General features: G+C 39.8%; 1 pseudogene; it reads left to right on the top strand.

Annotated features, from left to right (window-relative positions):
• Positions 1 to 758: 758 nt before the first annotated feature.
• LOC116724901 (NACHT, LRR and PYD domains-containing protein 12-like) lies at positions 759 to 26950 on the top strand (annotated as a pseudogene).

Here is a 26950-nt window from a genome sequence, read left to right as displayed (position 1 = left end):
CCTTCTTGAACTTTTACTTTAGGAAGTTTCCTGCTAATTTTTGCTCTCTGATGTTTAGAAAACATGTTCACTTCTGATTTCAGTTGAAAGTTTCATCTCTCTTCTGTTTGAAGGTTAATCTGGAGGATTATTAGATTATTTAGAACTGGAATGATGAACAGCTGATGTTTCTTTGTTTTATTCTCTGAACAAACTGCTTCATGATTTCATTTCCTGGAATCAAACTCTGGTCTCCACTGTTAAACTCAGAAACAACAGTGTCTTTTTGCTTCTTTTAAAACTAAAATGTTAATGTATATTATTTTTATTATTATCAAATAGTACTGTTGAAATGTGTTCACTTTAGTCAAATTATTAAATAGGTAATCTTTGATGCAGCAGATAATCCACTTGTAGTGATTAATAATTAACTAACTAAAATACTTCATGTTCAGGTTGAATCAGTGAATGTAAATGTTGCTCCATGTCTCCATCTAGTGGACTGATAGTAGAAGTGCAGCAGCTGATGGCAGCTTCCTCTGCCTCTCTGCTGTCTGACTGCATTCACCTGACACTGATATGAAGCAGAGAAGAAGAGCCAATCAGAGGAGGAGCAGCTGATCTTTTTCCAGCTCTAATGATGTAAAGGATGATCAGAGTTGATGTGCAGATGAATGATGTGTGTTTCCTCTGCAGGTGAAGGTAGAAAGTGTGTGTGAGCTGATGTGAATTCAGCAGCATGGATCAGTGTGAGGAGGGAGTCCCTCCCTCTAAAACCACTCTGTGTGGGGAAGATGAGAGCCAGAGCAAAGGTCAGAGGTGAGGTCACCATCTCTAACTGTCCACAGCCCTTTTCACACAGCGCTCACTATATCAGGCCAGAACAGACGTGGTGATGAAGCTGCTGCTGCTCCTCTTTGCTGATTAAGTTTTAATCATCATGTTTCTGTCAGGATCCATCAGAGAGTCAAACCAGAACCAGAACCAGAACCCAGCTGTGTGTCCTTTAAGAGCGACAGGTCAAAGTTTGTGATCACTCACTTTAAATCTCCTGGATCTCCACCATCAGAGAGGTGAGATGCTTTTAACTGCTATAACTGTTCTGTTTATATCTGTTATTGTGGCCATGTGATGATAAGTTCTATTGGGTTCTGTTGTAATGGGAACATTATACTGAATATTAGGTTATTTTCTTTTAATATGTCATACATCAATGACATTGATGTCTCCATGCTTACATGGTCCAATAATCAACTTAGGAACATTGTATCATGGACTTCATTGGTCTCTATAGGAGCCAAATATGTGTATTTTGCGTTTTTGGTAACTAGATGAGACTATGAACTCCAGTATATGAACCAAGAGCTGACAGGTATTGAACCCGGAAAGGCATACAAGTTTTTGACCGCTGTGGCAGAGTCATTGTTAATGCTGTTGCCATGTATCATGGAATAAATGGATTTGTTCACAAATGGTTCATCTGACTGGAACAAATTCAGAATTTGAACAACAAAGAAGATCTCTGGGATTGACTTTACATGCAGGTAAACAGGTACAAAGTTAGCCGCTCAGCGAGTCATAAAAAAACATCAACGGGGGCGTGCCGTGGTGGCATAGCGGTTGGCGTGACCCGTATTTGGAGGCCTTGAGTCCTCGACGCGGCCGTCGCGGGTTCGACTCCCGGACTCGGCGATGTTTGCCACATTTCTTCCCCCCTCTCCTTCCCCGTTTCCTGTCAGCTTACTATCATATAAGGGACACTAAAGCCCACAAAAGACCCCCTGGAGGGGTAAAAAAAACATCAACGGATCAACGCTTAACCACTGCGGTATTAAACTGGCTAGTATACTGTCAAAAATTTGCCCTTTTTGGATTTTAATGAACTCCGATGTCTGTGAACAAAGAGATGGAGACTATGTGGAGCAGACTGAGACAGTTTGGGCTGCTATGAGCTGGTGAAGTGTTTGCTAGCTGGACTATTGCTACAGAGCTAAAGCATCAGGCTGCAGCCTGCAGCACAAAAGGATCTGATGGTCACAGTGGCATACTGTCAGTGATTGAAAGGATGTGAACCCATTGGACCGGACCGCCACAGCAATGGATTGGATGGATGTGGTGGCATACTGTCAGTGATTGAGGAGGATCATATCGTTGGATGGAGCACCTGGGTCTTTGAAGGTCATTGTGGATTCAATCACAGAATGTCAACAGGCGCCCTACGAGGTATGTTGCACCTTTGATGGCCTTTCTTGTGCATTCAAACCAATGCATTGGTAATTACGGCGTTTAATAATATTGGCCATTGCCTCTTTGCATTTGAGGCTCATCTAGTATTGTTTTTTTTTGCGCGTTTGTCTTTCAAGTGGACTTTGATACTATGGAAATGGACAAAAATACTGAGACTGAACAAATAGCTATTGGTGGGGAATCTCAAAAACGTATTGTTGAATTAACAGAAAGGCATTTGCTGAAAAACCTGAAACATTACAAAAAGAACAAAAATCAAAATGAAAAAAGGGTAATATAAGAAAAGAAATTCATGATTAACTGTCCAAAGGTGAACAATCAACGTTTTTAAGTCTTCTTGATATGTTGACTAAATTCTGTGATGATGCCAAATGTTTGCATGAATCTTTTCTGAGGTTTTTGCCACATGATGAAAAAGAAAATCATGAAGTATGGTTTAAAGCAAATATGATTCCTAATAATGAGTTTATTTCTGGGGTAGATAAGTGGGTCTCTCAAACTTTTATTAGCAAAAACGATGATGACGGTGTAAATCCTGCTGACAGTGTGTCAAATGTTAGTGAACATTCACAAAGGAGTGTTAATTCCAGCATCACTTCATCTGTAAAGTTAAAGGCAGCAGCTGAAAGGGCCTCAGTTTTGGCCAGTGTGAAGGCTGTAAAAGAAAGACATGCTATTGAAGAAGAGGAGGAGAAACTGAGGAAAATAAAAGAGACGCTCGCACTGGAAACTGAGTTGCTGAATCTGACTTGCAGATGGAAATCTTTGATTTAAAGCTGGAATGTTCCTCAAAAACATCAAACTCAGTGAGCTCATACTATAAAAGAATACAAAGGAAAAGGGATTAAAGCAAAGTTTAGACCCCTCTGTGAAAGAGTTTCTTCCTAAAAATTAAATTGAAAATCCAACAATTCAAAGGGATGATGTAAACCAGACTAAACAAAGAAGTGAATTAAAGATGGCATCAAAGGAAAATAAACCTATGGATGTAAGACCAAAGAGAACTGTAGCAACAAACCAGCACCCTGTGGGGTGTCAACATAAAGCCAGTGGAACCCAAATACAATCAAAAGAGCTTTTCAAACATAATGAGAATATAACCCAACCATCAAACAGTTTACAATTACCTGGAGAACTTCTTACCATCATGAGCAGACAAACTGAAATCACAGCAGCCTTGGTAAACCAGCAACAGAGTTTGACTCTCCCACCACAGGACATTCCTGTTTATGATGGTGATCCTCTGCAGTACAGAGCCTTTATTAAAGCCTTCAAACAAGGAGTTGAAATCAAAACAACCAATGCGGACTGTCTGTACTACCAGGAACAATTTACTAAAGGTCAACCTCGTGAGTTGGTGCGCAGTTGTCAGCATATGGATCCAGATTATGGCTATACTGTAGCAAAGACTTTATTGCAGGAACATTTTCGAAACCCTTACAAAGCTGCAACTGCATATATTAACAAGGCTTTGTCTTGGCCAGCAATAAGAACCGAGGACATTAGGGCATTACAGAGTTATTCTTTATTTTTGTGTGGCTGCTGTAATGTAATGGAACAGCTGGAGTACATGCAGGAGCTGGACATGCCCGTAAATATGAGAGCAATCCTTGCTAAGCTGCCATATAAGTTACGAGAGTGTTGAAAAAGTAAAGCTTATGATATAATGGAGACAACTGGATACCGGGCAGGATTTAGTGATATGGTTGCATTTATCAAGTGACATGTCAAGATTTTTTCAGATACTTTCTTCAGAGAATTACAAGATTACAGCTTCAGTACATCATCCATCAGTCGTCAATGGCAACAACCTGGGATCAAGACCAAGGGGAATGTAGTGGCCAGCACTGTGACATCTGTGAGTGACTCAGGAGAGGTTGATCAGCAACATGCTGCAGCTAGAGGAAGTGATGGCTGTTGAGCTTGTTGTTCAGAACCTCACCCACTAGAAGAATGCAAAAAATTTATGAGAAAACTTCATAAGGACAAAGTCTTTCTGTTGAGAAGAAAAGGATTATGTCTTGGCTGTCTGCAGTGAGGCCACATCAGCAGGATTTGTGAAGCTTGATTAACTTGTTAAATTTGTAATGAAAGTCATCCAACTGTGCTACATATAAGAAGAGAGAAAATTTCTGCTGAGTCTGAAAAAGGACTACAGGAGCCCCCATCAATTGTGAATGCAGCCATACAGGGGCCGGTAAGGATCGTGGAATGCTGTCTGTGCTCCATGTAAAGGTTAAAGCAATGAAAGGACAATGTGCCATCCAAAAATATATGTCTTCTTGGATCCAGGTAGCACTGGAACATTTTGCTCTGAAAGGCTGATGCATCAACTGAACCTCACTGGAAAGCGAACACAAGTCCTTTTTCGAACAATGGGCCAAGCTAAAATAAGTCCAGCATTTTCTCTGTGTAATCTTGAGGTGGCTGGGCTGGAGAGCAATACATTTTATCCTTTGCCAGAGGTTATTACACAAAGACAAATGCCTGCGACCAAAGATGAAATGGCAACATCTGAATATTTAATAAAATGACCATATTTGTCAAGAGTTCACATGCCATCCATATATTCTGAGGTTGATCTATTCATTGGTACCAATGCCCCAAGGTTATCGGAACCTTGGAAAGTTATTAACAGTCAAGATAATGGTCCATATGCCTTCAGAACTTTACATGGCTGGGTGGTCAATGGGTCCTTGCAATGCAATGTAAAACAATCAGGACTATAGGACCAATAGGACTGGGTCGAACGGTTGGTCCAGGCCAGACCCTGCAGTGCAAAAAGGGCTAGAGAATACAATGTCTCAGGAAAAGATTGAAGTTCAATCAGAACTTTCACCAGGAGTATGTGGAGTATGTGGAACAACATCACTTCATGCAAGTATGCAGAACATCTTCCTGAGAATCTTTTGCATTGTGACAATGAAAGAATTTGGTACATTCTATGGTACCATGGGGTTTACCATCCAAGAAAGAGAGCTCTATGTGTGGTGTTTGACTGTGTTGCAGTATTTAGGGTTATCTTTGAATAGTGAGTTGCTGCCAGGCCCCAACCTCACTAACACTCTGCTGAGGGTCCTTATGAAATTCAGAGTCAATAAGAGCCATAATAGGAGACATTAAAGCTCTGTTTCATCAAGAAAGTATTAGACAGAACTTTAATGTTGATGATTGCCTCAAAAGTGCAGCCACAGAAGAGGAAGCTATGCATCTCATAAAAGATATTTTTGCTCTGTGTGAAAAAGGAGGTTTCACATTGGAAAAGTGGACAAACAACTATCGTTATGTTCTGCAGGCCATCTCAGAAGAGCAGAGTGCTAAAGATTGAAAGATGTTGGATCTGGATATTGATAAGCTTCCAAAGCATAGAGCTTTGGGTCTGGAGTGGTGTGTGAAGACTGATGCTTTCCAGTTTAACATGAAGCTGAAACAGCCAGGTGGAATGGAGTGTTATCTGTGAATAGTTCTGTGTATTACTGAAGAGAATCATCCGTTCTCCATGCTATGTTTGTGATGTATGAGGTTGAAGAAGTGTCAGTGAGTTGAATTCATGAATTCCATTTATTAATACCAAAATTCTGCTGGCCATTCTGACATGCTACCATTAGGAGCTAACAGTCAAAATGGCAACAAGCAACAATTAGTAACCTCTTTTGTTAGCCTCTATCTAAGCTACGCCCCAAAGAGGGCATTCCCTAGTGTGTCATTTCTTCTAAGCAGAGCTCTCCTTTGCATGTAATTTCCTGTAGGTTTTGCTTAGCAACTAGATAGAAGAAAAACACAGTATTTATTTATTCTCAACAGTTCCTTCTCTTGGGATAATATAAACATCACCCCATAACAATTATTAAATATGTCCATGTGTGTTCTAAGCTATCTAGTGGACTGCTTCTTCCAGCTGTCACCAGAAATCTTGTCGTCCTCCACACATCATATCTTCAGTAACCCCCTGCAGAATATTGGTGTTGCCACAAGTCATTCATGCTACGATGCTTTACTGCATCAGCTTGAAGTGAGGCAGCCGGAGACTGCAACATGATCAGCAGAAAACACAGGATCTCCAGTGTGGTGCAGCTGTTGAAGATGGTAGCCTGGGCAGCTGCTCCTCAGTCATCAGCAGCTTGTCGAACCACTGCAGCTTGAGCTCAGCATGGAGCCACATGTTCAACCTCAGGGTCATCTTCCTCAGCCATCTTCAGCAGCTCACCTCGAGAGTCGGCCACGCTGGTGGAGTCATTCACCTGGCAGGTAATCCTGATGAGGAAGGTGACCACAGCATTAGTGCATTGCTTCTCCACAAGTTTGCTGAGCATGGTCTCTGGTCCTGGCATCTACTGGCTGTGGTTGAACATCATGAATGCACCAGAATTCCCTGTGGAAAGATGATGAAAAGTGGCCTAAAGGGGTGATTGATGTAGCATTGGATGTCAGAGACAAAGAGATTAAGGAGGCTGCAGTTAACATCATTGGCCTTGACATTCCTGCACTTCCTGACCAGCTTATTGCACATTTTTCAGACTGGAGAAGACTTGAAAGAGCAGCGGCCTGGTACCTAAGGCTGAAGTGTGTCTTAAAGGAGAAATGTAGAAGGAGAAAACAGCTGGACCCTTTAATGGACAAGAACCCAGTTCTGCATCAAATGAACACAACAGGGCTTTGCCATACAACTCTAAAGTGGGCTGTATGAGCGCCATCTATGTGTTGGATCCTGTTTTGAAGGATAACATTTTAAGAATTGGAGGCCGGCTTCATAGAAGTGCAATGCCAGAAGATGTAAAATATCCAATAATTCTGGCACAACACATCAAAGAACAACACATCTCTAAGTTAATCCTCAGGCATTTTCATCAAGTTCTTGGACATGCAGGACTGGCACACACACTGTTGGCTGTAAGAAAAAGGTTCTGGATTATGAAGGGAAATTCTGCTGTGAGAAAGGTTATTGGTGAGTGCAGCACCTGCAGGCAGTACAACAGTCAACCCTTAATACAAAAATGGCTGACTTACCTTTTGCAAGGCTTCCTCCAGACCTTAACTCAGTGCTGCATCAGCCAACTCTTGATGATGAAGGGTTGAGTACAGTATTGGGTGAAGCAGAAGCCATCTTGAACGATTGCCCTATTACAACCCTCTCAGATGATCCAAATGATCTGAAGCCACTTACCGCCAATCATCTGCTCTTGCTCGGAGGAAAGCCTTCACTTCCTCATGGAACAGATAAGCTGGAGGATCAGTATGGAAAAAGACAATGAAAACAGGTACAATACTTGGCTCACCTGTTTTGGAAGAGATGGGTTCGAGAAAATTTACCTCTGCTTCAAGAAAGGCAGAAATAGAATGAAAGGAGGAAAACTCTTGCTGTTGGAGATATTGTGGTCATAATGGATCCTTCTGCACCTCGAGGATCCTGGCATTTTGGATAGGTTTTGGAAATGTTTTCAGATGGTCATGGTTTCGTGAGGTAAGTGAGGTAAGACTAAGGTAAGACTAAGTCCAATATTATTGAGAAACCAAATTCCAAACGTTGCATGTTATATGGTCTCTAAATTAATGTGTTAATGTCACATTTGTGTCACATACTTTCTCCTGTATTATTGTTTTGGGAATTGGCATATTTGTTTGTTATGCCAATTAGGGGCCAGTGTATAGTAGCCAAATATGTGTATTTTGGGGTTTTTAGTCACTAGATGGGGCTGTGGCCTCCACAATATGAGCCACGAGGTGACAGGTAGTTGACAGGTGTTGAACCCAGAAGGACATACATGTTTTTGACTGCTGTGGCAGAGTCATTGTTAATGCTGTTGCCGTGTATACTGGATTAAATGGATTTTGTTCACAAATGGTTTTGTCTGACTGGAATAAAATTGGAATTTGAACAACAAAGAAGATCTCTGGGATTGACTTTACATGCAATCAACAGGTATAACATGAGCCGCTCAGCTGATGTTAGAAAAAAAGCAGCAATGGGTCAACATTTAACTATAACTTAACTGTAACTATTGGCTACTACAGCCAGTTTCATACTGGCTACCACAGTCTCCAATGACTGCAATGAAGTCACACTGGATTGTTGGTAAATTAATGAAAGGTACTTGGAGAATTAATCAGGTCCGCTTAGATCCACAGTCTCTATCCATAGTTTCTCCAGGTCCATCTAGTTAACAGAAATCTAGAAATCCGGTCTGATTTCCAGATGTTTCCCTGATATCAAATAAACAATCATTCATGTAGTGATACTCCTCCCTAGAGGCCAACAAAAAGAGAAGTTACTGCTGATGAATAACAGGAAACAAAATATCTAACCAGAATAAACTCACTTTCCTGCTGTAACCTCTAAAATATAAAATGGAAAGAACAAGGAAGACCCTCAATCAGGACACAAACTATTATGTTATTGTTATTTGTTATATTTACAGAGGTTTGATCCATTATCTACAGAAATCAACAGCTCTATTCTAATGAAAGCACCTTTATATATTAACCTCTGGGGTGTTGATGATGATAATGATGATGTTGTGCTGCTTTCTGGCTCCATGTCAGACTAATATGCTCCATGTGGGACATATTTCTATTAAAAAGAGTATCATTTAATGTTAGCTTTGGACAAAACGTTTGGCTCCTTCTTCCTCTTTTAATTTTTGCCCGTGAAGCCTCGGTGAGTGACGTTCTCCGTGGGCGACGTGCAGCGACCGCGTGCTGCTAAAACGAAACAACAAAGCGTGTTGACGTCACAGATCACAGAGTTTAATTCATACAAAGGAACGCATGAATCAGTTAACAAAGCTGCAGAGGTACAGAGATATACATTTTATCACAAATTACAACAGACAAGGGGAAACAGACACACAGGAAACACAAAGACAGACAAAGGCGCCCACGTGGAGAAAAAGATGGAAAAAACTCTGTCTCCACGTGCTGACCTGGAATTTTTAAACTAAAGAGGTGTTTCCCTATTTAATATATGCAAAGAAGGCGTTCTGTTGTTCGACCACTCAGAGACCTGTTCGGCCCCAAAGAAACTTGGAAACTCCCCTCATTACAGCTCCGATGTCTGGTTTTTATCTCAGTAGAAGGGCGGACTACTTCGCGTTCATCTCCGCCTGATACGGGCAGAGGCGCCAAGAAGTCTCTAACCCCTATCGGCCTGTAAATTTTATTGCTCTGTGTGTCAGCGGGGGAGGGAACGGGGCCCTGCTTTGTCTACTTACCGCATCTCAGACGAGACCTGTTCCAAATAAGAGTATTGTCTATGCCTTTACCCATGTCGTAAAATTAAGTATATTTTTAGCACTAAAATAATCCTTTTCCTTAACAATCCCCCTTTTGAGGTCTTAATCAAAAGACCTCAATAAAAATTGATTAAGCCTTCTAGTACAGAACCAAAACTATGTATTAAACTAATAAAAAATAAAAAAAAACAAAAAACCCAACAAAACAAAAAGACAAAAGAGTGACGTGCCCTAATTATACAGTTCCCCCTTTTAAACAAAAGGGGAAAGACTTATCCTTACAAAAATAAAATCATAAAACAAAATCATCACAATTCTACCAAAACACAGGACAAACAAAAACCCAAAGTGTAAAACAAAAAATAAAACAGGGACATACATAGAAAAATTAGTAAGAAATGCACGGCAACTTAAAAGACAACATTCATCACAAAATTACAATCTGTCAAATGGGAAAGACACAAAATTACAATCTGCTGCTCGTCTTTTTCTGTTTTTTTTTTTTTTAAATGTCCATCGACAGTCTCTCAAAAATATGAAGTCTTCGTGAGGAAATGTTCAAAAATGCGCGCAAAAAATGAAACGAAAGTCCTTTTCAGAGTTCACAACGAACGAAAAACACGCAATAAAAGTTTATGATGATCCTCTTGCAGCCTGATCTTCTGCGGTCGGAAACCTCAAGCTTCCACCTGAGCGTCCGTTGCTCACTGAAAATTGGATTATTATGTCAATATCACAGTGAGTTTTAAAGAGAAAGTGAACTCTCCTCGTGAGGAAACTAAATCTCAGGAACCGACCTGTCACAGGTCATTAAACAGACATTTTGTTTTCAACATGAATTTCATTAGCATCAGAAACACAATTACACCATTCTTTAATATCACCTTCATTACTGTCAGTCTAAGCAAACGATGGTTTCACCTAAAAAAATAACTTTGCTTTGTTATTTTCCATCCAGGGGAAGTATTTTAATCCTTTTTATCAAAGAACGCAGATTTTGAATGAGACCACATCCACAGGGCACCAGGAAAACAGCTGCAAACTGAAATGACAAAACAGAGATCAGATTTGTCCAAGGGCATCATTCATTTGTGAAATCAACACAAACATCTTCAATTCACTGTGTGTCCGAGTGAATCCTCCAACGCTCGTGTCTCTGTGGCTGCTATCCTCGAAATAAGTGTGAAGCCGCTTCTCCAAGCAGCCCCACCCCGCCTCGCATGACAACAGCTTGTGTTACAGAGTCCAGAGTCCTACCTGGAGCTCGGAGCTCCAGGGCAGTCTGTGTGCAAAAACCCATGAGCAACTCATCCCGTGAAGCCTTATCTCCTACTTTGTCCAGTTCTGTTCATCAAATGGTGGATGTGATCCCTTCAAGTTACGTTTCTATTATTTTATACTATAGTTCCTAACCGATGGAAAATACCAAAACCTTGTAATCACCCATTTCAAAAGACATCTTTCCAAAGTAACGTTTTGCCAGAATATTAAACATATGCAGATCTTCCTCTTAAACCAATCTTGTAAAAATAGGATTAAACAAACGAAACAAAACAAACACAAAAACTTAAAAATGTAGTTGTAAAGCTTACATTTACCACCAAAAAATGAATAACAATGTGAATTAAGCAGTCCAGTTTAAATTACTTTTATAGAACAAACTCGATCCTACTGGTTATTTGTCTAAATCATTTTACATGCGTTCCTGAAACAAAATTCAAAAGAGTTAGACCTGGAGAAATTATAATGTCAATGTATGACTTGACAAATCCAAACATTTTCAAAATCTACCAATTTTTTTTTTTTTTTTTTTACTTGTTGTCGAATTTAAAATTTAAAGTTTTATTCAAAATCATTTTAAATGGATGTAAATCAAAAAATCAAAATCAAGTTTAGAAAAATCATTATAATCCCACCTGTGTACTTTTACTGATTAGTGACAACTTTAATCAAGAACAGATACTTCAAACCATTTCTTAAAATATTCTTGCTCCATTAAATTAATGCTCTGAAAATGGCTGACACAATAATATTTTTAATTTCTATATTTATTTTCCCAAGTTAATTAACCAAAATATGCTTCATTATCACTATAAATTTTCTATTAATTTCAAAATACTTTAGCCCATTGTCAGAACATCTTTTAATGGAGAACAACTCAGATCCATTTAAAATAAGCACATATATTACCATACCATATTTTCCTTTCACTTTTATGTGTAACACAGATCAGACATGTCCTTCAAAAATTTGTTTAAGTATTATAAAAGATAAACCCATACATATTCTCCCCCTTGATGATGCATTGCTTGCTAATGCATCACAGTTCCTATTATGTGAAATAATGATGTTGATGAAACAGGGTTATTATTTTAGCTGTGAAAATCCTACCCATATGCAATGCTGCCCCCGTCCTAAAAAGCAAACTTTCAAAACAAACAGAACAATTTATTTTAGCATGCTTCAAACCTTCAAGATTACTATTTCCCAAAACATCTCACATTACAGTTTTAAAGCTCCTTATTCACCTTTACTCTCATGATTTTCAAATAATTCATTGTAGAAGCTTCTCAAAAATTCTCAGCAGTGTTTGACAAAACGTGTTTACCAATTAAGACTATGTGAAGGTTATGCATAAACCAGCCAGAGAGACGTTGAAGAAAAAAATCAAAATATAGTCTTAGTTAAGAAAATCTAAAAATGATAAATTTCGAGAAATACTGGTCAGAATATTACCAAATCAACAAATGAAAGAAATTAAACTAAAGACCAAATTTCCCCCTCCCCCTTTCGAACGGATCAAGAGGAAACTGGTAACTGAAAAGAAAGAAATGAATTCGTTATATTTAACAAAATATAGAAGAACTGACACGTAAAGTTAACTAAATGAGTGCACAACAAATAGCCAACTAAAGAGTCAGACTAATGAAAACAAATTTAAAGATAAAAATCTAAACTACTCACTAATCAATATATAAAGTAATATGAAGGGAAAACAGAAAACCATTAGAAATTGTTTCTCTAAATGTAGGAAACCATTCTGTATCAAAATCCTGCTTCATGTGATGATAATGACTCTCTACAACTTTCTATAATCTATAATGTCAAACAAAACCCCAAAATTTAAACATCCAATCCCCATGTTCCTTAGGAAAAAGAAAAATTAAATCCTTTTGTACTTTTAGATTCCACAATTTATATTTGAAAGCCACTACACTAGTCTGAGCAATCTCTATTGTCAGAGCACAAAACAAATCTATAACCCCACCATAAAACCCCTCCTTCACCTGTTGGAGGAACTGATTTTATGGCAGGAAAGAGACCCGCTAAGGATTTCAAGAGGAACTCCTAAGTCTTTATTAGGCTTTGGCACTTGAATCATCAGATATGGTTTAATTACGTCTAATTTTAAAAAGTTGAACTTAAAAACCTGTCGTCGGTCCACTACTAAAATTGTAACTTATATTCAGATATTTTATTCCATTGTCCTACTACCTTCACAGCCTTAGAAGGAATAATTAACATTTTATCCACCATTTTAGTTCTCAAGTCTATATATAGTTTTATTTAATTTATTTCATTGCTCTACCTAATCATTAATGTATTTGTCTATTCAGTTAGTTACTGTATTTTCATCCAGTCATGTATTACTTTTGCCAATACATAATTTCCACAATCCCCTGTGATCACAATTTTTATTTTATGTATTTACTTCATCCTGTATTAGAACCCATAATTTTCCAATTTGTTACCGCTTAATATTAATAATTTAGTCCAGTCTAACACATAGGGTGATCTAAAAACTGGAAATTTAACACCACAGGACAGCACTAAGAAAAATTCAGTATTTATATGACATAAAATACCAAACGGTATTTTATCTCCAATCACACACTCTGTCACACCAACATGAATTGCAACACAATACAAAAACACAAAGCACATTACAAAAAAACACAAAACACAACACATCTGGCCAGGTTTGTAGTCCGTCAAAGTTTCAGTCAGTCATTATTTTATCAAAGTTTTACTGTAATTTTATCAAATTTACTGAAGCTTCAGAAATTATCCAATGTTTTATTAACATATTTTCATGTGTCAATTTAATTAATTTCAAACTCCAATCTCAAGGAACCTTTGTAATTCCCCGTGCACGTTTCAAAGAGACCTCTCAAAGTTATGGTAAAATCAAACCACAACCAAAAATTTTGTTTTCTGGTACCAGTTTTATTTACTTAACTCCTATTTATTTTATTTATTTATTTATGTTTTAAACTAAACGACCACGTTTTCGCCATCGTTCTACTTTCCCCGTTAAGACTCTTCAACGAACCCCGACCATAAAATAGCGTATAGCACGTGTCGCAACTCAGTGTCCATAATAACTTTACAATAAAACGCAGCAAAAGCAACTCACATGCACGCAAACAGCGCTTTTCAAAACAGCGTTCCGCACAGACACACACACACACACACACGCAGACACCCATACACACACACACACACGCAGACACCCATACACACACACACGCAGACACACATACACACACACGCAGACACACATACACACCCAGAGCTCTGGAGAACCAACAGCGCACTTCCACAGCAGACACAAAGATAAATACAGAGATACCAACACGGTTTCAGACGAACGTACGAGACAGAAGGGAAAAAAGAAAAACAAAATGCCGGCTACAAAACTGTCTACCCCAGAAAAGTGTACCACACACTACTGACAAAGCTTCCCGCAAGCTATTTTAAAAGTGTACCACACACTCAGAGAAACACAGAGAAACCCAGAGCTCTGCACACACTCCACACAGAAGAGCCGCTAGCGTAAAAACACCACAAACAGACAAATACAGAGAACACTAAATAGAATGATAAACAAATTAGAAAGACAGAAGGAGAAGGAAAACAAAAGCACAAAGAAGGCGCCGGCTAAAAAATATAAGATGCATCATTAAAGCTTACCTCAAGCTATACCGAGGATTTACCGCAAATCCTTCCCGTCGGTCTACCGCAGACCTTTCTGATTTTCCAATTATTAGTCCCTCAGAGATGAGCCGAAATCTCCCAGCTGATGCAAACTCAAACTACATTTTAATACACAATTCCCAAATTCCTTTCAATTTAGAGGTACAAGACTAAATCCTCAGGGTAAAAGAACAAAATGAAGAAAAACCCAGCCTTTCTGACAATAGGGTATGCAAGTCCTATGTCTGGAACCGCCACGATCCTCTTGTTAATGTGTATTTTTAATCCAATCACTAATTCACTGGCTCTTTTCGAAACACAATCCATCTACCTCTGCAGCTCCGAAAACTCCGCGTGGCCGCACACAACAAAAGAGTAATTAAAAACGTCTTACCGCACGAGCCGAACGGATCGATCGGGGAGAGACCGCCACCCGCCAAGATTCCAGAACCGGACGAAGCCCCCAATTATTAAAAAGAGTATCATTTAATGTTAGCTTTGGACAAAACGTTTGGCTCCTTCTTCCTCTTTTAATTTTTGCCCGTGAAGCCTCGGTGAGTGACGTTCTCCGTGGGCGACGTGCAGCGACCGCGTGCTGCTAAAACGAAACAACAAAGCGTGTTGACGTCACAGATCACAGAGTTTAATTCATACAAAGGAACGCATGAATCAGTTAACAAAGCTGCAGAGGTACAGAGATATACATTTTATCACAAATTACAACAGACAAGGGGAAACGGACACACATGAAACACAAAGACAGACAAAGGCGCCCACGTGGAGAAAAAGATGGAAAAAACTCTGTCTCCACGTGCTGACCTGGAATTTTTAAACTAAAGAGGTGTTTCCCTATTTAATATATGCAAAGAAGGCGTTCTGTTGTTCGACCACTCAGAGACCTGTTCGGCCCCAAAGAAACTTGGAAACTCCCCTCATTACAGCTCCGATGTCTGGTTTTTATCTCAGTAGAAGGGCGGACTACTTCGCGTTCATCTCCGCCTGATACGGGCAGAGGCGCCAAGAAGTCTCTAACCCCTATCGGCCTGTAAATTTTATTGCTCTGTGTGTCAGCGGGGGAGGGAACGGGGCCCTGCTTTGTCTGCTTACCGCATCTCAGACGAGACCTGTTCCAAATAAGAGTATTGTCTATGCCTTTACCCATGTCGTAAAATTAAGTATATTTTTAGCACTAAAATAATCCTTTTCCTTAACATTTCCCACTGGGAAATATCTGTTAAAGCCAGTCTGGCCCATCAGAAATTGGTTCTTGTGTGCATCATGAGATCAATTCAGCAGGGAAGGAAAGCTTCATGATGTGGTTGGGGAGAGCATTCTGGAACTCAAATAAACTGAGCTGATGTTGACTATCAGATGTTCTGCTGCTTCTTAGTGGAATCAGCAGCAACATTAAATCTTTACAACTAACTGGATCATCTGGTTCACTGCTCACATTAAGGTATCACTTAATGGACCTTTACCTTCAGATTGTCTCTGTGTGGACATATACAATGGGAGCTCACGGGTGGATGTCCCACACTGTCTTGAAAACCTATGTGGACAGAGCCTTCACTTCCACTGTTCCCAAGCTCTGGGACACTGTCTCCACCAGCATGAAATCTGCTGAGACTGTGGACTGTTTGAAGTCCAAGTTCAGCACTAACTTTTTAAAATGTCTATAGGGTAATTCTGGTGTTGCGTTTCTTCATCTTTGTAGTTCATCTTCCTCTTACTAACATTTCTGTATTGTGTTTATGGGGTGATCTATTTTTCTGCTTTACAGCCTTTTATTGTAAAATGTTTGATGATTTAACCTGTTAACTGTTGGATGAATATTTTGTGACTTCCTAATTGTTCCTGGTTCCTCCATAGAATGGACCAGCAGAGCTCAGAGGTTGCCAGTGGTCCGTCTGCCCAGCAGCATCAAACACATCTGGACTCCATATTTATGGTGTGTACATGAACAACATCTATTTTTCCATGAGTTCTGTTCACAGTCATCTCCATGCTGCACTTTGTAGATCAGAGGACTGTCAGTCTGTCCAAAATCCATCTGGTTTTTGGCTCCATGATTTCAGTCTGATGTTTCCTTCATCTATTATTCTATTGCAGCTGCTGGAGGACAATATTGTCACTTTTGTGAAAAATGAGCTGAAAAAGATTCAGAAGGTTCTGAGTCCTGATGACCCAGAATGTTCAGAGAATCAGAGAGAGGATGATGATGTGTTGGAAGGTGAGGATGAAGAGCAGAGAAGGAGCAACACAGAGGCAATGATGAAGATCACACTGAACATACTGAGGAGGATGAAGCAGGAGGAGCTGGCTGACCGTCTGCAGAGCAGTAAGAGGATTTCTACAAAGATTTGACCTGATGGATAAATCACACATTTACTGATGTTTGAAAAGATGGAATCACATTTATTAACATCATCTTCAGAAAATAATTTTGTTTAGTTACTGATTTTACATTTTGTGTTATTAGAACAATTTGCTGCAGTTTGTCGACATTATCATAAATCTGGTTTGAAGAACAAGTTCCAGTCTGTGTTTGAGGGGATTGCTAAAGCAGGAAGTCCAACCCTTCTGAACCAGATCTACACAGAGCTCTACATCACAGAGGGAGGGACTGGAGAGGTCAATGATGAACATGAAGTCAGACAGATTGAAACAGCATCCAGAAAACCACACAGACCAGAAATAACAATCAGACAAGAAGACATCTTTAAAGTAACACTTGGAAGAGATCAACCAGTCAGAACAGTGATGACAAAGGGAGTGGCTGGCATTGGGAAAACAGTCTTAACACAGAAGTTCACACTGGACTGGGCTGAAGAGAAAGCCCACCAGAACATCCAGTTCATATTTCCATTCACCTTCAGAGAGCTGAATGTGCTGAAGGAGAAAAAGTTCAGCTTGGTGGAACTTGTTCATCATTTCTTTAGTGAAACCAAAGAAATCTGCAGCTTTGAACACTTCCAGGTTCTGTTCATCTTTGATGGTCTGGATGAGAGTCGACTTTCGCTGGACTTCCACAACAAGGAGATCCTGACTGATGCTACAGAGTCCACCTCAGTGGACGTTCTGCTGACAAACCTCATCAGGGGGAAACTGCTTCCCTCTGCTCTCCTCTGGATAACCACACGACCTGCAGCAGCCAATCAGATCCCTCCTCAGTGTGTTGGCATGGTGACAGAGGTCAGAGGTTTCAATGACCCACAAAAGGAGGAGTATTTCAGGAAGAGATTCAGAGATGAGCAGCAGGCCAACAGGATCATCTCCCACATGAAGACATCACGAAGCCTCCACATCATGTGCCACATTCCAGTCTTCTGTTGGATCAATGCTACAGTTCTGGAGGATGTGTTGGAGACCGGAGATGGAGGAGAGCTGCCCAGAACCCTCACTGAGATGTACATCCACTTCCTGATGGTTCAGACCAAAATGAATAAGGTCAAGTATGATGGAGGAGCTGAAACAGATCCACACTGGAGTCTAGAAAGCAGGAAGATGATTGAGTCTCTGGGAAAACTGGCTTTTGATCAGCTGCAGAAAGGAAACCTGATCTTCTATGAATCAGACCTGACAGAGTGTGGCATCGATATCAGATCAGCCTCAATGTACTCAGGAGTGTTCACACAGATCTTTAAAGAGGAGAGAGGTCTGTACCAGGAAAAGGTGTTCTGCTTTGTCCATCTGAGTGTTCAGGAGTTTCTGGCTGCTCTTCATGTTCATCTGACCTTCATCAACTCTGGTTCTGACGTGATGAAAGAAACACAAAGATCTAAGAAATCTTCATTACTTAATAAATCTCAGCTAAAATCTCTCCATCAGAGAGCTGTTGACCAGGCCTTACAGAGTCCAAATGGACACCTGGACTTGTTCCTCCGCTTCCTCCTGGGACTTTCACTGCAGACTAATCAGAGACTCCTACAAGGTCTGCTGACAAAGACAGGAAGTAGCTCACAGACCAATCAGAAAACAGTTCAGTACATCAAGGAGAAGATCAATGAGAATGTGTCTGCGGAGAAAAGCATCAATCTGTTCCACTGTCTGAATGAACTGAATGATCGTTCTCTAGTGGAGGAGATCCACCAGTCTCTGAGTTCAGGAAGTCTCTCCACAGATAAACTGTCTCCTGCTCAGTGGTCAGCTCTGGTTTTCATCTTAGTGTCATCAGGAAAAGATCTGGATGTGTTTGACCTGAAGAAATACTCTCCTTCAGAGGAGGTTCTTCTGAAGCTGCTGCCAGTGGTTAAAGCATCCAACAAAGCTCTGTAAGGACACAAATTGTTACTGCATTTATTTTGATAGAAATCTGCTTTTTGATGAGGTAAATATATATTCATGTTTCAGTTTATTTATCTGTGCATTGTCTGTTCTAAATGTCAAACTGAGGGGTCAGGGAGACAGACTTCCTTCACCAGCTGGACATAATGTTACATATTCAAGTAGTAAAAGACCTCCTCTATATGTTAAAATGGAAATATGATTCACGTAGTTCCTTATGGAATTGTATAATTCTCTTTCCAGCTTCCTTGTTACCTGTTGTTCTGTCCTTTAAGACTGGAGGACTATAAAATGAACCAGTTCACAACAAAAAGGTGTAGAATGTAGGGCTGGAATGATTCCTCGAATGATTAGAGTACCTCGATTATTAATATTCCTCTAGGAAAATTTACCTGCCTCGAAGCTTCGTTAATTTATGTTTTATTATTTAGCGCACCATGTTCCGACCGGTACATTACTTGTGTTATGCGTAGCTCTGACTTTCGCCTCTGAGTTGTTGACCTTATGTTAGCAGCAGAATGCCCAATATTCAAGTTTGGCCCATGGGAATTTTATTGATTGATAATAATGCCTGGGTTTTCATCGATTTTGGGGGGACCAATAAGCATCCTTAAAATGACTGATGCAATGCCTGGAGAACAGTAGCCTTTCTTCTCCAGGAGCTGCTGGTTCAGAGCGAACAGCGGGAAGAGCTCTGTGGGAATATTTATACAGGTGAGCGGATAGATTGAACATGGCAGATGGCTGAGTGGTTGATGGTTACAGTCTAAGTCTAGCTTTACGGACGAACTGCACAATAAATTTTATATCATCCTGATCTCAAAAAACGGGTGGCGGAAATCATCATGGCGGGAAACGGCTTCGTTCGTCTCTGAGTGTGACGAACAAAGGTGCTGTAAATATCTTGTATTGCTCCCCCCCATTCTTACTTTCATCCCCTGATCTATTGCCTCCCCTCCACCCCATTTTACATTCGTTCGTTTCTTTCTGTCTCCTCAGACTGAGTGGCTGTAACCTCTCAAAGAGAAGCTGTAAAGCTCTGTCCTCAGTTCTCAGCTCCCAGTCCTCCAGTCTCAGAGAACTGGACCTGAGTAACAACAACCTGCAGGATTCAGGAGTGAAGCTTCTCTCTGCTGGACTGAAGAGTCCAAACTGCAACCTGGAAACTCTCAGGTAAAATGTTCTCAATCCTGGTGAAACGAAATTGCTGTCCATTTACTGCTGCTATAGATGATGTAAATATTATAAAATTAAAAATGTCTGACTTTGATGAGTCTAATTGTTAGGTAAATTGTATATATTATTATCAAATATTTGTTGTTTCATGTGCCTTTATAATGTTCTTGTCTTCTATTCCTTTTTTGTTTCATCTTAGCATAAAGAATGTTTCTGTGTTGTTGAATTACTTTATTCCTTTCTCAGAAGGCCTCTCTGAGGAAGAGCAGACAACTGTTTTCAACAGGGTTATCGCTCAGCAGAAACCTCTGCATCCTTGACCTGTTAGATAGCTATAAAACTGTCGCCGTGAAGACATACAACTTGCTCTGTGTTATCCTGTGTCTCGAACAGAATAATCTAGTGTGTAGATACCATGTAGATACTTGTTAGTGACTAGCATTTACGTTGCAATTATGTGATTGAAGTGTTTTCCCCACCCCTTTGAGATGCTCTCTGTAACAGGGATCCTAACAGCAATAAAAAGGGAGAACGGACACATATGTTTTCAGAACGGAAGAGATGTGTGACTGAAAACATACATACATGAAAACAAACATAACAGGCTTTTCTCCTCATGAGTACAAAAGAATCTAACTCTCTTGTCTTTTTTGTGTTTGTTTAATCTGTCTCAATAGGTGTTTAAATCTGACGCTAATCATGCTAAGTCTTGACACATAAACTCAGCTGGTTTTCATTTACTCCAGGCTGAAAGTACCAAGAAGAGAGGAATGTAGAAAGGTGGGGATCAGGCTTTAACTGTTAGTGTAACGCTGGACACTTGACAGATTACTGAACCCTAGGTACACAAAGATGCGTTACTGTAGATTTGTCCTCCAACCAGTTGTTAGACTTTCTCGTCCCTTCTACAAGTGATAAATGTTGATTTTTATTTCCTACAGAATGAAATACAGCTTTATTACTATATTATGTTATTAACAGGTGAATCTCCAGTTTCTTGAGTGTGTTCCTCTCGTGAAAATGACCAGTTCAGACCTTGGGTTCTACCTCAATGTTCTCATATTCTCATCATGTGATGAATTGTGTGTCTGCAGCTTATCAGGCTGTTTGGTCTCAGAGGAAGGCTGTGCTTCTCTGGCCTCAGCTCTGACCTCCAACCCCTCCCATCTGAAAGAGTTGGACCTGAGCTACAATCATCCAGGAGACTCAGGAGTGAAGCTGCTGTCGGCTGGACTGAAGGATCCACACTGGAGACTGGAAGCTCTCAGGTATGGAGGAACCTGCTGCAGGAGCAGAGAAGGTCTGATAGAGGAGGAAGAGGGAGAAATGTCTTTAGTCAGTCTGCTGGGAAACATTTAGTTTGAAGCTGAAAATGTAGTCTCCAAATGAATTATTTAGACTGAAACTGTGATAAATGAATGAATAACATGGTGAAAATATAACTTGACATTCTGAAACCGCTTCTGTCTCTTATGACAGTTAAATAAATCAAATTATTACTGTATTTTAATCCCACCAACAAAAATTGTTGCCAGACATTTTTCTAACTTCTAGAAGCTCTAAATACAGTAAATTGTTTTTGACTTTTGGCAGCTGCTTAATGTTTTAAAATAAAATAATAATGTGTCTACTCTAAGCTATATCAATTTCATGTATCCAGTGTGAAAGGTCACATGACCAGACCTCTTTACTTCCTGTGTGTGACGCTGGACATAAATGTTAGTCACAAACCTGTACAAGAGGAAGTCAGTTAAATATTTAAATAAACAAATATGAATAAAATATTTTGAACATATGTTCTTTCAAGTGTCTTCTACTGATATATAAAGAAAATTGTATCCATTGATTCATCTTTTGATCATAAGAAGTGAATGTAAGTATAGCAACAATTGTTGCTTCTAGCATAATACATAGACAGCACTATGCTAGGTGTCCATTAGTTTGCTGTTTATTCTATATGCCTTGTTTCCTCACAGCTTAAAACCATCAGATATTTTAGATCTTCTAGACCTGAAGGAACCTCAAAATGATGTTTTCTACATCACTGTCATTCCCACAGTTGAACCCCTCCCCAAATCACCTCCCAAAACCTGATCCTTTCCACAAAGTGAGGTCTTTGCACTGAATGAAGCTACAAGATGATGCCACGCGTGAAACTAGTTTAGGACAGAACAAAGGTGTAGTTTTTGGTCTGGTGGAACAGGGAAAATGTTCTCCAAGATGCAAATTTATTCATTCTAACATTTTCACCTGACCTTGCCCCATTGATGAAATAACCAAATGAGGTCAAAGGTCACTCGGCAAATTGAGACAAAGACATCTGCAGGATGTTTCATTGAATCTTTATGTATCTAAAATATTTCTGAACACTCTTGTAACCATTCTTTGTTGTAATAGGTTGTGCATGTCATAATTTTTCTTATTTTTTATATGTATAAATAGGATATATTTGTGTAATACAGACTATGCAGTTTTCCATTGGCAACAATTGTTGCTCAGCATAAAACCAACATTTTCACCAACATAACCAAAATAAAATGCGTTAATTCTACAGATGCTCTGATCAGGTTTATTGCTGCCGATACCGGTACTGATCACCCATGAGGTCGATCTCTGCCGATCACCTGAATTGGTTGTTTATTTTTTGCATTAATTAGAAATACTATGTGATCTGGCAAAATTTTAAAAATATCTGGTTATAAATTCACCTAATTAACGTAAACATGCAACAAACTTGCAGGCACAATACAGCAGCTACTGTTCAATCAGTCCAAGAAGAATATTGTTGACTGGAAAGTAACACATACATTTGATGGATTAATAATTTATAATAATTTCTCTCTGTCTCCTCAGACTGAGTGTCTGTAACCTCTCAGAGACAAGCTGTGAAGCTCTGTTCTCAGTTCTCAGCTCCCAGTCCTCCAGTCTCAGAGAACTGGACCTGAGTAACAACAACCTGCAGGATTCAGGAGTGAAGCTTCTCTCTGCTGCACTGAAGAGTCCAAACTGCAACCTGGAAACTCTCAGGTAAAATATTCTCAGTCCTGGTGAAACCAGATTTCTGTCAATTAGCTGCTATAAGAGATTATGTAAATTTTATTTCAGTAGCAGATTATAACATCAGTAAATGTCTGACTGTGATGATGCTAATCATGCTAAGTCTTGACACATAAACTCAGCTGGTTTTCATTTACTCCAGGCTGAAAGAACCAAGAAGAGAGGAATGTAGAAAGGTGGGGATCAGGCTTTAACTGTTAGTGTAACGCTGGACACTTGACAGATTGCTGCATCCTCAGTGTACAAAGAAGCATTATTGCAGATTCTTCCTCCAACCAGTTGTTAGACTTTCTCATCCATTTTACAAATGAAAAATTTTGATTTTTATTTCCTACAGAATGAAGTAAAGTTTTCTTACCATTTTATGATATTAATACCATAATTAATATAATTCCTTGAGTGTTTGCCTCTTGTGAAAATGATCAGTTCAGACCTTGGGTTCTACCTCAATGTTCTCATATTCTCATCATGTGATGAATTGTGTGTCTGCAGCTTATCAGGCTGTTTGGTCTCAGAGGAAGGCTGTGCTTCTCTGGCCTCAGCTCTGACCTCCAACCCCTCCCATCTGAAAGAGTTGGACCTGAGCTACAATCATCCAGGAGACTCAGGAGTGAAGCTGCTGTTGGCTGGACTGAAGGATCCACACTGGAGACTGGAAGCTCTCAGGTATGGAGGAACCTGCTGCAGGAGCAGAGAAGGTCTGATAGAGGAGGAAGAGGGAGAAATGTCTTTAGTCAGTCTGCTGGGAAACATTTAGTTTGAAGTTAAAATTTATTATGCTAATTCAGTATTTGGCGTGTTTTTATTACAGTTAAATTATAAATACTGCTGGTAATTTTGGCTATGCACGTTTGCAAACTACATCCAATTAAAAATTGTAAGAATATTTCACATGGTGCTGAATGAACCTGGGAAACCGACCCATCTACTGGAACCACAATGACATGGTAGTCAGAGCAGCAGGGGGCCAAATATAGCTCCATGTGGAAGCAAGAGGTTGGAGAGAGAAAATCAGTTTGAAACTGTTTCCTATCAGAGTTCAGTTTGTCTCTCTGTCTTCACAAACCAGGAGCATCATGGGCTGGGCGGGGCTTCCACTGATGGAGCTACTGAGAAATCACAAGAAGCTGATTGGCTGATGGACAGGAAGTTAAAATATGAAGATATATTACATCACAAATCAGACAGTATTGGTGTTGTGGATAGGCGTAGCGCGGGATCACATGGTGTTATCAGTGATTATAGATCAGCTGCTGCTCACCTGGTGACTTTAGTCAGTGGGTGATGGGGGAGGTTTAGTTTTTACTGGCCGCTTCAAGCTAATATGTTTTTGTCTTTGATCACTGTTTAAACCTGCAGATCTGGTTTTAATTCTGCTTTTGGTCACAAATATCTGATATCCACTGATGTTCTGCCTTTGAATTTTGATGATATTGAAGAAAATAAAATCATCTTAACTGCAGCTTGGATTGAAGTTTTGATCAGCTGGATCTTCAACAATGATTCTCCAGGGGCGTGCTGTGGTGGCGCAGGGGGTTAGGAGGCCCCGCGTTTGGAGGCCTTAGTCCTCGACGCGGACGTCGCGGGTTCGACTCCCGGTCCCGACGACCTTTGCCGCATGTCTTCCCCCCTCCCCTCACCCTCCTGTCTGCCTACTGTGGAAAAAATGCGAGCCACTAGCGCCGCAAAAACTCTTCAAAGAAAAAAATGAAAAAAACAAAAAACAATGATTCTCCTATTCAGCTGATCAGTGACTTTGTTTGACCGTCGCTAATATTTGGTAATAAAGAGACATGGCTGAGAGCAAATATAGATTTTAGATCAAGTTTAAATGTTTCAGTGACAGGAAGAAAGGAACAAGAGGAGGATGAGCAACATCTAGAAATGATCATCTACATTCAGAAAAATAAGTAGAGGAACTGATCAGTAAAGATATAACTATTATTATCAGTAACATGTGGTAACTTTAATGCATATGGAAAACAATGGGATGGAAACAGAACACTGAAAGTAACTGAAAGAAGCAGAAGAACATTTAGAGGGAACGAACTGATGATGTTTGAATGATGGAAAAGAGACAAAAACATGTTGATCCAGGAAATGGATCAGTCCTTGATTTAACTAGTTCTAGTGTCTAGGAAGATTTCAGCTGATTGTGGAATATTCTTCTGACTAAGAACGTGTGGAGTGCATGGAGCTAAATAGGAACTGAAATAATAATGAATTTATTCTGATTCAACCATCTTCAAACTGTCATATCACTCATTCAGGAGTCTAAGGAGTTCAGCTGTTAGATTTCTATGATGATTTACTGAGGATAGAAAAGACATTAAAACAATGTTGGATGGAGCTTCAGACCAATCAGCCCCCAGAAGCAAAGATGAGAAGAAAAGCAGCTCCATGGTGTCAGATGGATGTTTAAAAGTTCTCAGAGTGAAATAAATAACTTCAGATTTCAAGCAAACCTTTCAAATTTAATGAAGTTGTGGGTTAAAATATAAAACACATGAAAAAGTGAATAAAACTATTCATTAGGCAAAGAGATTTAGAAATTTAGTAGCTCTATCTATTTGACAGTTTGATCTCCACCAGGAGGCGACATCTGGAAAATGATCAAATGTATGAAAGCAATCAGGGAATAAAAGAAATCCTATGTTTTCCAGAAGGAGGGAAGAATTGCAGTGAATGATAAATTTACTAAGAAAGATAAAAAAGACAAGATCAGCTCATCCAGAGCTTCTGCAGTGGAGGGAGGATTACTTTTACAACCCGTTACTGCAGCTGCTGGATTCAGGATGCTGCTTCTTCTTCTGGGTCTCATTGTAAATGTGTGCAGCGCCACCTGGTGGTGTTGGTTGGTAGAGGAAGTGCTGAAAGAGACTGATGGTCTGACCCCCCTCCTCCTTTCAGGGTGGAGCCTGCTGGAGTCCCATTCTTGACACCAGGTCTGAGGAAGTGTAAGTGTGTTTTTCATCTGATTCATGACAACAAAGCAGCTCACATTCAACCATCTTCAAACTGTCACATCACTCATTCAGGAGTCATCATCAAAGTGTCAATAAATGATCAATAACTGCAGCTGGATTGTGTTTGTTCTCTCCATCAGATTCCTGTCAACTCACCATCGACACAAACACAGTGAACAGAGAACTCAAACTGTCTGAAGACAACAGGAAGGTGACATGGGTGAAGGAGCTTCAATCATATCCATATCATACAGACAGATTTGATTACTGGCCTCAGTTGCTGTGTAGAACTGGTCTGACTGGTCGCTGTTACTGGGAGGTTGAGTGGAGAGGAACAGTTTATATATCAGTGAGTTACAGAAGAATCAGGAGGAAAGGAGACAGTGGAGACTGTTGGTTTGGATGGAATGATCATTCCTGGAGTCTGAGATGCTCTGATGATGGTTACTGTGTCTGGCACAATAACATAAAAACTCCTCTCTCCTCCTCCTCTGACTCTAACAGAGTAGCAGTGTATGTGGACTGTCCTGCTGGCATTCTGTCCTTCTACAGAGTTTCCTCTGACTCACTGATCCTCCTCCACACCTTCAACAACACATTCACTGAACCTCTGATTCCTGGATTTGGGTTCTGGTTCAGTTCTGGTTCCTCAGTGTTTCTGTGCTGAGTTGAGTCTAAAGAGTCTAAAGATTTTCATCCTGCTAGAAAATCTCTCACTGATTAAAAGATAGTTCAGTCTCTACATGTATTTCATACAGAAACATATTTTCATGGATCCAAACTGTTTCTTGGTTAAACTCTTCTACACAACCCTGGGATTATTCCAGGATTATAACTGGATCAAATTGTTGTTTTTCTGTTTCCAGTCAAAGATTCACAATGAATCTCAGGATGTTTTGTTTCTCTCTTGATTTTTTTTTCATTTCTTTTATCATTTAGATTTCTTTGAATTTACGGCAGTTTTTCTCAATCACTGGATACAAGCATTGAAGAAATTTTATGGCAAAAAATAAAATATCTCTAATTTATGGCAAA

This window comes from Xiphophorus hellerii, chromosome 8 (genome assembly GCF_003331165.1).
Source record: "Xiphophorus hellerii strain 12219 chromosome 8, Xiphophorus_hellerii-4.1, whole genome shotgun sequence".
Taxonomy (NCBI): Eukaryota; Metazoa; Chordata; class Actinopteri; order Cyprinodontiformes; family Poeciliidae; genus Xiphophorus; species Xiphophorus hellerii.
This window is presented reverse-complemented; position numbering and strand designations above follow the sequence as displayed.